Source organism: Sus scrofa, chromosome 9 (assembly GCF_054392235.1).
Source record: "Sus scrofa isolate SSC_HxYL_T2T_F1_AM1 chromosome 9, Sscrofa_HxYL_maternal_Yorkshire_Landrace_v2.0, whole genome shotgun sequence".
NCBI classification, from domain to species: Eukaryota; Metazoa; Chordata; class Mammalia; order Artiodactyla; family Suidae; genus Sus; species Sus scrofa.
Genome location: NC_139391.1, coordinates 94,766,962 through 94,781,348, shown reverse-complemented (window position 1 = coordinate 94,781,348; position 14,387 = coordinate 94,766,962). Strand labels below are relative to the sequence as shown.

Here is a 14,387-nt window from a genome sequence, read left to right as displayed (position 1 = left end):
GATTTGCTAATAGAGACAATACCTTGCCTTGAAGGCAGTTTCCAGCTGCAGCCCTGAAGCACACACGTTGAGAATGTATCACACAGAACTGTCAGTCAGGACTGGAGCCAGAAAATTGTTGTTTCAAATGTTACAGTACAGGAAAATCGCCTCTCTGCACTTGCTGCCAAAAAAATGACAGCTTAATTTATGCCACACTGAAGCTACATTACAGAGCCATTCAGCTTGGCAGTTAAGTACGCTCCACGCTCACGTCTTCCCCCTGTGCAAGTGCACTGGGGAGAAATACACAGGGGCTATAATAAGGACAATTGGCCACGGGTTTGCCATGTCAGTGGGACTAAATACAGGTGAAACAGTATCAGCAATAAAATACATCACCCCCATCTCATTTGCAAAAACCCACTTCTGCCCCTGCAGTTGCAAACACTCAGGAGGGCTCCATGGCAACATTGTTATGCATGGGATAGATTAGGGAGAGATGTGCTGGTGTCAACCCCCTGCGTTTTATGGTGAGGGGAGGTGCTGTGGTATTACCGTGACTTTGAAAATTATGTCAGTATCCTTGACGCAGACCTTCAAAACTTGGCAGTGTTTACCCTTTCTGAAATTAAAAAATCTGACAGTATTACACTGGAATGGCCCATGCCCGTATTTTTCGTTTAGATGCACCTTAAGATCCTAAAGATTCACTTAATAGTCAATTTTTCAACCAACCCAAGTAATTATCACTAAGGTTATGCTTCACACTTGTTTCTGTAATTTTCACACACAATGGACCATCTTGAACTTGAATGGCCAACAGTATGACTTCTTTGGGCAGCAAGAACGGAAAAGTTAGAGATTAGCTAGAGGTGTTTTCTGTTTCACATTCTCAGCCCTAAAACTTCCCTAATGTCAATCAAATTCTAATAGATAAATAGTCTAATTTATGCTGGTATTTCAGATGAGGAATCAAAGTCTTGCTGACATAATTGTGTCACAGCGCACAGCTACCATTTTTTTGTAAAGGATGCCAGATTTCTGAGTCCCTTTCTTAGGGGCCCTCTTTCTCAGAATGGCTCCAGGGAGCTGGAATATTAATTGGGCTTCAGGATAGTTTGCCAAGAAAAGATTTATAATTCATTTACAAAATATTTGTAAGGCAGCCCTTGTAAAACATCACAGCCCCAAGACAGCAGGTCCTCTGCAATTGGCTTCTCTCTGCTCAGTAAGCCATTCATAATAAAATGAGCAGCGCTCAAAAGAGAGCAAATGCATTTGCAATGGCTGTTGATGTGCTATAAATCATTCTCAATAAAACGACTTGCAGAGATAAATGATACATATCTATTTAATAATCCATTATCCAAAATAAATATTCTACCTTAAAATAAAGCAAATGCACTTTCCCTGGTTGTTGATGTGTTCGAGCCGCTCAGGCTAATGGTAAAATGATTTGTAAAGTGGAGCTATGGTGCTGGCCATTGTCTTGTGTGCTCAGGAGAGATTAATATCTCTTTATAACTCATCAATAGAAATGCCTTCAAGTAAAAACATCAACAAAATGTTCCCACATAATCTGTAACCATACTCATTTTAACTTCCTCATTGGGTGCTTTCGTTGTGAAAGGTGACTTTTTTTTTTTTTTTTTTTTGACCGCACCCCTGGCATGAGGAAGTTCCCAGGCCAAGGACTGAACCTGTGCCACACCAGTGGCTAGAGCCACAGCAGTGACAAAGCCAGATCTGTAACCCTCTGAGCCACTAGGGAACTCCAAGATGAGCTTTTATAGTGTGGATTTGCAGGGGGTGATGTGCTATTAGGCTATGACCAAAAGGCCAAATATAGACACACCTCTAAACTCTAGAAGCTATTGTGTAAAATAGAGTATTGTTAGGTAGACCAGAATCAACACCGAACAATAAGAAAAGCACTCATGTTTTAACAAGCAGGAGGATAAGGGGTTACTCTATAGAGTTGAATTTTCCAAGATTTAAAATCCCAGTGGCCTGAATTTTGTGTATACATGCGTGTATATGGCAGTTTCCCTTCCAAATATCATACTTATGGGGCCCTCTTCCAGTAGCCCTTGGCTGGGCTATCAGCACTGTGGGTCCCCAAGAAGGATGACCTGGGACAAGTCAACTCTCCATGTTTGCTGGTTGGTCGATTTCAACAAAGGGACTCAATTCTAGGTGATGTGTAGAATTTCTAGCAGCTTTAAACATCTGCAGTTCTTACATCTTGCTTTTTTTATGCTTGTATTATTATTTTCACTCTTTTTCTGGTCTTTTTTAGCTTCTCTGTCCTGAATTTTTTAATTTGGAAGAGTAAAGGCTCTTTCTCACTAAGCCTAACACTGTTACCCCACATAAAGTCTTAAAAGGATGACAGTAGTCATGATTATATATCATTTTCAATCCATTGAATTTACCATTTAAATATTCTCATGTATCTGTTTGTACAAAACATGGCTCTTGCCTGCCATTACCAATTGGAATCTAACACAGGAGAACCTACTTGTTCAGTAACCTCGTGCCAAGTGGAGTTTTCTGTCCTTTGGCTTGTCTACCATTCATAATCTGGTCTGTCACTAAGGTCTACCTGTCATAGAACATTGCCTAAAGTTGACTGACAGGTGAAGTCTGGCTCTGATTAACTGACAGTTCCATAAATCTTCTACCGGCCCCCATGTCATGCTAGACATCACCAGTTTGCGTGCCTGCATTTTTAATATTCCTTAATTGGGACATTTCTGTTGCCGCTATATCTTAATGAGCCCACGTGAAAACATTCCAGGCAATCTGGAATGACTGATACACCTCCACTGAGTCACAAGCAATTCTTTTTCAGTAATTTTCCTTCTTTGGGGTTTCATCAGTCCACTAAAAGGCCACATTGCAAAAAACAAAGTGTATTTTTTGGTATTGATCAGTAGGAGGTGTTTATAAATTTTGGAGATTTATCCCTTGTCAGTTGATTCATTTGCAAATATTTTCTCCCATTCTGTGGGTTATCTTTTCATTTTGTTTAGGGTTTCCTTTGCTGCACAGAAATTTTTAAGTTTAGTTAAGTCTAATTGGTTTATTTTTGTTTTTACTGTCATTACTCTAAGAGGTGGATCTGAGAGGATGTTGTTGTCCTTTATGTCGGAGAGTGTTTGGCCTATGTTTTCCTCTAAGAGTTTTATAGTATCTGGTCATATATCTAGGTCTTTAATCCATTTTGAGTTTATTTTTGTGTATGGTGTTAGGGAGTGTTCTAATATCATTCTTTTCCACGTGGCTGTCCAGTTTTCCCAGCACTACTTATTGAACAGGCTGTCTTTTCTCCGTTGTATATTCTTGCCTCCTTTGTCATAGATTAGTTGACTGCAGGTGCGTGGGTTTAATTCTGGGCTTTCTATCCGGTTCCACTGATCTATATTTCTGTCTTTGTGCCAGTACCATCCCACTCCCGGGTATCTATCCAGAGAAAACCATGACTCGAAAAGACATATGTACTCCAATGTTCATTGCAGCACTATTTGCAATAGTCAAGACACAGAAACAACCTAACTGTCCCACAGAGGAGTAGTTAAAGGAGATGTGGTACATATACTCAGCCATTAAAAGCAACCAAAAAATAACATTTTTAGCAACATGGATGTACCTAGAAATTACCATGCTAAGTGAAGTCAGTCAGACAATGAGACACCAACATCAAATGCTATCACTTACATGTGAAATCTGAAAAAATGACACAATGAACTTCTTTGCAGAACAGATACTGACTCACAGACTTTGAAAAACTCATGGTTTCCAAAGGAGACAGGTTGGAGGGTGGGGGGATGAGCTGGGGGTTTGAGACGAAAATGCTATAAAATTGGGTTGTGATGATCATTGTAAAACTATAACTGTAATAAATTCATTGAGTAATATAAAAAGTAAAATAAGAAATAGGTATATGAACAAATAAAATGGATAAAATAACAAATAAAAATAATGTATGCAAAATGCCTAACACATCAATAAGTATTAGTTCACAATCCCCCCAAAAAAACAAGAAACAAAGTATATTATTCAGCAGGAATGTTCTGAACACCTACTATGGGGAACTCCTGTGGCTTTAGAACAGATATTATCTCTTGCCTCAAGGAGATAATAGATGTCACTGGCTTTGTAGCTAACTTTTTATTTTTAATAAAAGTCTGACATTACCTTGCACTTTGACACACTTTGAAAACAGTAGGTTAAGTCTTTATGAACAATGGAGCATTTAGGTCTTCAAGTCTGTGCCTTTAACATGCCTGCGACTCTCTAGAGAGAGGATCTCTAGGCAGCAAAGTATTGTTATCATATGGCCTAAGTTTCAATGCCAGGTTTCTCACTGAATTATCCTAATATGAATGCAGATTCTCTCACCTTTAAGATCAACTGTTTCTACAACTATGGAAACAACAGGTGTAATTCCTATCAATTAGCATGGCAAGTCATGTTGCTTACCTGCTGACTGGGCCACCTGCTAGACTGCCTGAGGCTTCCCCTCCTGCTGTCCTCTGCATGGCTTCCCAATTTAACTCTGAAAAAGCACCTTCCTTCTTCCCTTCCTGAACCTCTTTTCTTTTTTAACTTAGAAAGTTAATTCTTTTTAACCTCTGAAGAGGAAAATAATCCCACGAGGTTTTCTCCTTTCTAAGGCTTATGGTGCCCCAGGATGAGTCAAGAGAATTGATGTGAAAATATTGAGAAACCCAAAGAAAAAGGACTCCTGACAAATCTAAATAAGGATTTAGCTGAACCAGCTGACTTGTTAGAGATGTATATACAAAGGTCAGGAGAGGCCTTGTGCTGTTAATGGAACATGATCCATAGTTTCCTTGGTAGGAAGCCAGAGAAGGTTTAAGTCATATGTGCTGTATCCTGGCCTCTACTACCCAAACATAATGTTTTGAAAATCTCTCCAAGCCCTTTGAAAGAAAAATCACTGGCAGTTAGAACAATTTGCAGACACAGTGAAACCTCTGTTTATCTCAGAGGGACACATGAGGTTCTGATGACCCCTTTTGACACAAAGTCACAATGTTTAGTGATTAAATTTTCTATTTCCAGGTATTAATTTTGTCTAATATCCAATAAGTCTAAATATTTGAAAGGAGAGTTACTTGCTTTTAAGGTCTGGAGTAAGTATGAAACGATTTTGTTCTAGCTTCCTTCAAGCCTAGCTCCATCTCATCAGAGGCCACTCTGACAGAGATTTTAGTCCCATGATTCTATCTGGTTTCTGACACCCTAACCCAGACTGTCACTCCAACACCAGGAGAGCACACCCAGCCCTGAATTGTTTTAATCGAGCAGAAATAAAGGAGAGATATTTACAGGATTTTAGGGCTTGAGCTGAGCGATTTCCAATCTCATTTTTTGGATGGGACTTGCAAAGTGGGGGCCTGATTAGTTTTGAGAATAGATTTCAACACAAGTATGTTGGATTGATGAGTATAACTAGGAGGGCATCTTGAATTAAGTTGCTTTGGTTAGATCATAATCTTATCTCTGAGAGTAAGTACTTCCTGGAGTAAGTAGCTGCATTTTTTATGCCTGGTCCTAGGGTTGCTTAATTCAAGGACAGGAAATCATGTTGGTCTCAATTGTCAGGAGCTACACTTGCCTAAACAGCATCAGAGAGATAAGTACCCCAGAAGCTGTCAAATATACATTCTTAGATTAATATTTTACAACTGCCCCCTGCCATGCCCATCAACCTACCAACAAACTGAATGGACTACCCTCTTTTCCTTCTCTTGACTTTGTCCTAGATTCTGGACCACTACCTCCTTCAGGACATCCTTACAATGCCACCCACGTGAAACTGTACAGATTAATAAATCCTGACCCTTTCCATTGCTGGGTCTTGGTATTACACAGGATGCTTGGTGTTCCGGGTTAATCTTTGTTCCCTGGGCAGCCCCTCTTTAGGACCAGAGCTAATGCTGACTGGTTTGAGTGACTTCTTTGATGAAAACCATGAGAGATGATTTTTCTCTTCCTGCCATCTCTTTCTGACCATAGTTCAACTCTGACCTTTTATAGAAAACACACAGTCACCTCTTTCTTTGTTTTCAGCTTGCTTTATTTTATTCCTTCTGGCCAGTTTTTCCATTTACTAAACTACTTATTTCTGACTTAATATCGTCTGGTCACAAAACTGAAAATACAGTGGTGCTGACCTCCACTGCTCTATACTGGCCATGGTTTTTCATTCATATTTTAGCTGTAAGTTCTCCCCATGGATTTGAGCTATTATTCTGTGACCTCTTGGTACCCCTATGAAGTTATAAGCCTTCTCCCTAGTTCTCACCTTCTCCTCACCCCACTGTGAGTGACAGTGATTAGCTATTTCCTAACAAGTGACCTGTATGTTTACCTTGAAAAATGTGCCCCATTCTCTCAGACATTATCTCTAAAATTCAAAACATCTAAATATATGCAAATATAGTGATGAGTACAAGTGTATTTTTTTTTTGTATTATCATATTCCAACCCCTGTATAAAATAGGGAAAACCTGCAGGATAGGATACAGTTAGTAAGAGAGAAAAGTTGATCTGCCCTTCAAAAGTGAATTCAGGTATTGAACAAAAACCGTAGATGGCTGTGGAAATTAGTGGTAGGTACTAAGCATAGAATGGTAAATAAATGACTGGACTTGGCAATTGTTGCCTTGCCTTGGCTCCAGGTCCTATTTCACTTTTGGTTTGCAGTGACTGCTGGCAAGGCACATAGCTTTTCACACTGGACAAGACTTGCAGAAAGTGAAGGGGCATCTTTTTTCCCCAGGAGAGATCCTCCTGTGGTCTGTGGTTTGGCTGAGGTGGCTTCCTAAGTTTGTGCCAGTATTTTTGACGTATGTCAGTGAGGAGGATGTCATTTTCCACTTGTAAAAATGAGCTTCGATGTGTGAGTGTTCAAGTCACTTAGGTTTATTTGATTGTCCACATAACTGCTAAGAATGATGAATTATTATTACTCAAAGTAATAAAAGCAGGTGTTGTATGAAGAGCTTCTTGATGCTACACTAAGGGGAGCACAAAGTCTCAAAACACTGTACATTTGCTGCGTGTTGATTGATAAATAAATAATCAAGACTCTGAGATGCATATTCCTTCTGCTGGACTCTAAAACCATCTGTTAGGAGTTCCCATCGTGGCTCAGCGGAAACAAATCTAAGTAGTATCCATGAGGATGCAGGTTTGATCCCTGGCCTTGCTTAGTGGGTTAAAGATCCAGCATTGCCGTGAGCTGTGGTATAGGCTGCAGATGCGGCTCGGATCTGGTGCTGCTGTGGCTGTGGCATAGGCCAGTGGCTACAGCTCCAATTCAACCCCTAGCCTGGAAACCTCCATATGCCATTGGTGCAGCTCTAAAATAAATAAATAAATAAATAAATAAATATAAAACCATCTGTCAAATAAAGCTATTAAGTTCATCATCTATATTAAGCATCTATGGCTGCATATTTATACAGATAGATAAAATATAATTAATCCATGTAATGTCTTACAGACTGGGTAGTACCATGGTCTCTGGTACACAAATGAAGTGATGGAGGCACCAGGAGGTTGAGATCATTGCCCACAATCCCATAAGTAATTGGTAATGAGCTAGAATGCAAACCTGGGCAATCCGAATCCAGATACAATGCTGCCTTGACAAAGAAAAAATAAACCATTTAAATGGCTTATATTATAATATACTCCAACATGACCCAGAATTAAGGATAAGGTGAGGCTTAGTTGAACATCATCCAGGGAGTTGGTAGTTCCCAGCAGGCCTCATTGTAGGTTGGTTCACAAGCCAGCATCTCCATTTGCATCCCAAACCCAACACAGTGCCTGGAACAGCAGAGGGGACAGGTGCCCTGTGGCATGGAGCAGGGGCTGGGAAAAGAGGGATAGGAGCCGTGATCTCTGACAGGCCATGACTCAGCACAGCTCAGTGGTTAAATGCAGAGGTTCCAGAATCAGACTATCTTGGACTTAAATGCTGAGTATGGATCATGATGGTGCCAATGGATGCCTTGAACAAGAGTGGAGGCTATAGCCCTATAAACTCCACCAGTTCCTGTCACTCTAAATACTCCTCTACTCCTCAGTTGAAACAGAATGCCTGCCTGCAAAGGCAACTCTAAAGCCTGGCTCCCACTAATCCCCCAAACCCAACAAAACCACCTCCCTAAGCCCTTCCATGATCATACTCTATGACCTCATTCACCACTGATGATGGGCAAGTGGTCTAGCCAACCTCACCCTCAGTTTCTACACCTGAAAAGTGAGAATTCTGGCAAGGCTGAAACAAATCATCAGGTAAGTCACTTAGCACAGTAGCTATCTCACAGTAAGCACTTTGTAAACATTATTACAACCTGGCTTCCTTTGCAACAAATACTCAGGATTCACAAACTCTCATCAATATTTCAAACGACTCACTGGAAATTACATGTTTATTCTTAGCAAGGTTGTATAGACTGAAACATTAAGTTTCTTTGCTTTTGATGGTATTACAGTATATTCTGATATTTGTTTATAACAAACATTTTTTACTTTGTTACATGTCCTCGATTGAAGAGTAGAAAAACAATTACTTTTGCACTTTGACAAAACTGATAAACCTTTAACCAGATTCATCCAGAAAAAGAGAGAGAAGGCTCAGTTTGATAAAATTAGAAATGAAAAAGGAGAAATTACAATTGAAAGGTTCCTAAGAGACCACTACAAGCAACTATATGCAAATAAAATGGACAACCTAGAAGAAATAGATAAATTCTTACAAAGGTACAGTCTTCCAAGACTGAACCAGGAAGAAAGAGAAAATACGAATAGACCAATCACAAGTACTGAAATTAAGACTGTGATTTAAAAACTTCCAAAAAACAAAAGCCCAGGCCCAGATGGCTTCACAGGCGAATTCTACCAAACACTTAGAAAAGAGTTAACACTTACCCTCTTGAAACTATTCTTAAAAAACCGCAGAGGAAGAAACAGTCCCAAACTCATTCTATGAGGCTACCATCACCCTGATACCAAAACCAGACAAACATAACACAAAAAAAGAAAGAAGATTACAGGCCAGCATCATTGATGTACATAGATGCAAACAAATTATTAGCAAACTGAATCAAAAAATACCTTAAAAGGATCAAACATGATGATCGAATGGGATTTATCCCAGGGATGTGAGGATTCTTCAATATCCACAAATCGATCAATGGGATGTATCTCAAAAGGAATGAAGGGGAGAAGAATAGGCTCCCAGATCATTTGGTGTCAAGACCAAAAGGAAATGGCTGTGTGTTCATTTCAGGAATCCAGATCCAGACATCAAACGAGTCTTTCCATTCTCTGAAAAGATTCTTATGTTCCAGAAACCATGGCAACAGACAACTGCCGGAATTCAAGGACTACATTAGTGCTGATAATAGCAGTGGCTGCATGGCCCAGAGGTTCTTGATGTTCTGGGCACCATGTAAACCTTCTGGATTTTTGTGTGACCTAAAAAGGGATGGAGATGGAGCCCTGGTGCTGCTTTTTAAGGTAAGGAGTTCAGAGTCAGATTTAAGTTTCTTTACATAATATAAAGAAAGAGACTTGTGTTGCATACCCCAGAGTGTGTTGACAAATAGTCTCACTGCCACACATGCCTTAGCAAAGTGCTTTGCACATGTTAGGTGCTTAGTGAATTTTTTTAAATTAGTGGAATTGAAGTCTCTACAATTAAGTAGACACTTGTCCCAACAGACATTAGAAACTGCAGAAAGCCATTACTTTAGTGATTAACAGTGATGCTGCCACAAGGCAAGTGTATTATAGAATATGTAGAAAAGAGTCAACAAAATAGAGCCAGTTCAGTGTGGCAATCTTTATGTCACTTGCTAGCTGAAAACATGAGTTATGCCCTTGTTTAATTTGTCAGCATTTCAATTAGAACATCATTGGTGACCCTTCCTCCTGACACAGGCTATTTTGTTCTTGCAACAGACTTGGCCATTGGCCACATTTCCTGTTATTGATGATGTGAATTTATGTATTGCAGATATAAATGATTTAATTGCATATATAAATGATTTAATTGCAGATTAGATAAATATGATGTAGACATTCCCAATCACATAATTATTCAAAAGATGATAATAATTTTTGTCCCATTTGTCAAATAATGTTACTCCATTTTAATTTACATTTTCAGAAGATTTAATTAACCAAGTTCTAGGAATTTAGGCAGGAACAAGCAGTCTTAAATCCTTCCTAGAATAAGGCAGAATATAAATATATAAATAAACAAACAAACAGACAAGAGCAGACTGTTCCTTTTAGTGATATGATTTCTTTCCTCTAAAGATTCCTTTTTTTTTTCCTCCCAGAGAGGAACGTGATGTACTTGAGGTGGCCCACCGAAATTAAAACTAATAATTAGAAAATTCATACAGCTTGTGTATCCTGATTGAGGACTTAACATTTCAAGATCTACTTTTGAACCTGATCTTGGGTGTTAATTTAGATCAGGGACACACACTAAAAATGAGGTCCTTAAGCAAGGATAGAAAAAGAATTATCCTTAAAACTGGGGTCCTTAAACATGTTAAGGACCTCAAACAAATACTTAAAATAGTTTATATATATATGTCTCAATATATGATTAAAATAATAAATATTAGCAGTTCCCGTCATGGCTCAGCAGAAACGAATCCGACTAATATCCATGAGCACGTGGGTTTGATCCCTGGCCTCGCTCAGTGGGTTAGGATCTGGTATTGCTGTGAGCTATGGCGTAGGCCAGCAGCTACAGCTCCAATTTGACCCCTAGCCTGGGAATTTCCACCTGCCACAGGTGTGGTCCTAAAAAGCCAAAAAGAAAAAAAATATTACAGACTCTGTATTATTCTCTTAAATCAGAATATTATTAAGAGATGAAAGTAGGTTGTCATCTTTTCAAGACCTAGTTGGTGCTTAATACCTTTTTTGGCCAGTCAATGAATTCTTTAAATTTCATTTTTAACAACACCAATGCCCACACTGCCTGCTTTAATATTTTCAACAAATCATTTGGCTTATACAATATACATATAAGGGAGTGAGAAGGAAGGTAAAGATTTAAACGTTCTGACACAATCTTCTGCCAGGTTGATTGCAATTTAAATATGTGCCGAGGCTTTTACAGATCAAACCCAAGCATTTGTTCATTGCCGTGTAAGGAGTGAAGGGGCGGATTTTTAATGGGAAAAAATTAAAGAAAGCTTATTTAGAAAGGGATCTGTTTATTCAGAGAGACATAATCTTGCTGAGAAGCATCTTTTTTTTCCTGCCTGAATCCAAAATGTTCTGTCAACATTAGATCTAGTGAAATGTCCCCCTGGGTTGAGGTGTCCCCTTGGCTGGGGAGGCCATGGACGTCAGCAGGGCCAGAGCCAGCAAAGGAAGGGTGATCCCCTGAGAGCTGCCGAGGGCGGAACGCCTAAAGGACTTGTATTCATGTTCTTACCCTGCCACGGCACATTACCATTACCATTAAAGACTTGGTGGCTTAAAACCACACAAGGTTACTATCTTACATTTTGGTGTGTTAGAATTCTGGCCCAGGTCTCACACAGTGAGAGGACTATGTTTCCTCGGCAGGCCCTGGGTAGGATCAGTGGAGGGGATGGTAGAGCTGCCTACCACAGCGCTCATGGGAGTGAGGCCTAATGTTGGGGGGTCAGAGGGCTCTAGAGAAAAGTGGTGACCTCAAGAAATACATTCAAATGATGGGCAATGAGTAGGGAGATCAACTTAGCATAGCCCAGTGGTTAGTTAGTCTGGGGTTCGAGAGGTGAATACTTGGAAATGGGACAAGAGGTTAAAAAAGGGGCAAAGAGCCATGCTTGCCTTTCTGTATGAAGTTTATTAGGCATTAACAGGAGGAAAGGCACACGGGAAGAGAGAGACAAATAGAACTACGGCAAGAGCAGAAGACCCACCAGCAGAGGGTCAATGGGAGGTAACAGAGAAGAAGATTCATACAGTGGAATGTGGAACTTATTAAGTCTGAGAACCTAGCATAGCTCTCAAACTTCAAGGGTCTAATAACCACAGGAGTTACTTATCCCTATGACAGAAGGATGAAATCCAAACCAAGAACTCTGTAAAAAGAGACTGGAGATTTTGACCACAGTCCATTTTGGTTTCTGGGGAGAAAAGCCATTGAATTAGGCTCACAAGAGGTACTAGGTAGATACCGTCACATGCCTGGGAACTTAGTCAACTGCTCTGTCAATATGCCTTTATTCAACTCCTCTAGTCCTGAATTAAAGAGTTTTCTATGAGGACTCTGAGTGAGATCAGTTGAAAACTTGATCACAACTTAGAGAGATTGCTAGGTTTTCTTTTTCACCAACACTGGTTCCATACCAGATGCTTAAATAAGTCAGTTCCCTTGGCTTAGATATTTTCATGGAACTCATTCCTAAGCTTTCACTTCACAAGAAAAACAGCTTTGGACCAAGATAATATTTCTATATGGGCTCTTTAAGTATAATCTCCATTTGAAAGGACATTTTAAATAGATTGTCACATGACTGCTAAAGCTCTTATTTTTTAGTGAATTCACCATCTTTATAACTCCCTTTCATGGCACCTAAGGAATGTTTCCTTTAATTAATAAAAAGTATTTCAAGAATGGATCTAGTAAATAAACTATTGGATAATCAGTAAATTATACTTGGGAATCTCGGATTTAGTCAGGTGTAATTTTGCCTACAAGAATTTGACAGAACACCCTCGATTCTTGGAAAATTTCTGATAAGGAAGATCCAATTTGATTCTCACATTAAAATGATATCACAAGCAACTCTGCTTGGTCTGTTTATTCACTGTTGGCATAAGACTGGTGTTTACAGTAGACACAGTTCCTTTGGGATCTTAAATACTCCTATTTTGAAAATCACACAGAAGGAGATGCCTTGGCAGGACTGGAGGTTCACCAAGAACAGGCAATGGTCAGGCTACTTGGGATAGATTTAATTTGCAGGAGTAATTGATCCTTGTAAAATGGCAAGTTTATTTCTGGTCATAACACTCTGACTTTGGATAACAACTGAATGCATTTTAGCAGTACAGCTTTAAAACCAACTTGTTGTGATCGTTTTAAACCATACAGTGGTATCCCCTTAAAAGGAGACCCAAGAGACAATTTAACAATTTTCTCCCAAAGCTAAGAGTTTTTCAGTACACAGAGAGCCATTTCTAGTTGCTAAGAAACCTGTCTTTAACAGTGACCCTCTTTGATAAACAAAAGCCTCATGAATTATGGTTTCTAATTTTTGGATGTAATTATGACATAGCTTTGCTTCCATTGTAACAATACATTGTACCATCTATACTACTTAATGTCTTAATGCTTTTATTATTTAAGTAAGCAAGTAAATAAATTTGGGTCAGGACAGTCCTTTCTGAGTCTCAAGAGAGAAAATAAGACAGATAAATGAAAATGTTTGTAACTGTCTCCAATACGGGTCCCTTTAAAAACTCAAAAGGAAGTTCCGAGCAATATGTTTAAATAGAACACACTTTGCATTGACTGACTTGTATTGTCTGTGCCTTTGATCACCATTTAAGAGAACATGGCTTCAGGCCAGCTATAGAACACCTAAAAACAACCCTTGAAAGACTCAAGTGATGTTTTGTCCAGGAAATCAAACACCTAGCCAAAGGGCATCATAAATAAATTTGATCTCTCTTCAGGGGGTGCCCCTGAACAGGCCATTAGAAAGCTTCTCTTTAATTCAACTCATTCTGAGAGGAAACTAATTAAACCTGCTCTCAGATAAAGTTGATTAGGCTGGAAGAAGAGCTGGGAGCTGAGAGACAAGGACTGACACAGCCCTCCAGTGGGGAGAAGGCTGTGGGAAAGTTCTTAATGCTTGGGTACAAAACGATTCAATAGCAAAACTGAGCCAAGCTGTTGTGAATGTGTGTCATCCTTAGATCAGAAGATAGGAAGGTGCGGGCTGACAGTGGTGCCTCTCCTTTCCTGTACTGCATCCATTTTATTTGGAGAGTTAAAATCTAGGGACAGTTTGGTGCAGCGTGACACCCCTTAAAAGATCTGTCAAGCAGATTAGGTTTTTTCCTTGGCTTTTGTTCCCAATGTGTTACAGACAGATACTTTCCCTAAAAAGCAATGGAAGTGGGCTACTTAAACATGAAACAACAGGAGTTCCTGTCATGGCTCAGCAGTGACAAACCTGACTCGTACCCATGAGGATGTAGGTTTGATCCCTGGCCTCGTTCAGTGGGTTAAGGATCCAGCATTGCAGTGAGCTGTGGTGTAGGTCACAGATGCGGCTCAGAGCCCCATGTTGCTGTGGCTGTGGTGTAGGCTGGCAGCTACAGTTCCA

At 39.6% G+C, this 14,387-nt stretch overlaps 1 long non-coding RNA gene across 1 annotated transcript in view; it reads right to left on the bottom strand.

Annotated features, from left to right (window-relative positions):
- Window positions 1-9,509, bottom strand: part of LOC110262299 (uncharacterized) — a 247,190-nt gene extending 237,681 nt beyond the window's left edge. The window contains exon 1 of the long non-coding RNA XR_014816820.1: window positions 9,145-9,509. This is a non-coding gene — a long non-coding RNA (uncharacterized LOC110262299). The remainder of the gene's footprint in view (window positions 1-9,144) is intronic.
- Between the last annotated feature and the right edge of the window lie 4,878 nt (window positions 9,510-14,387).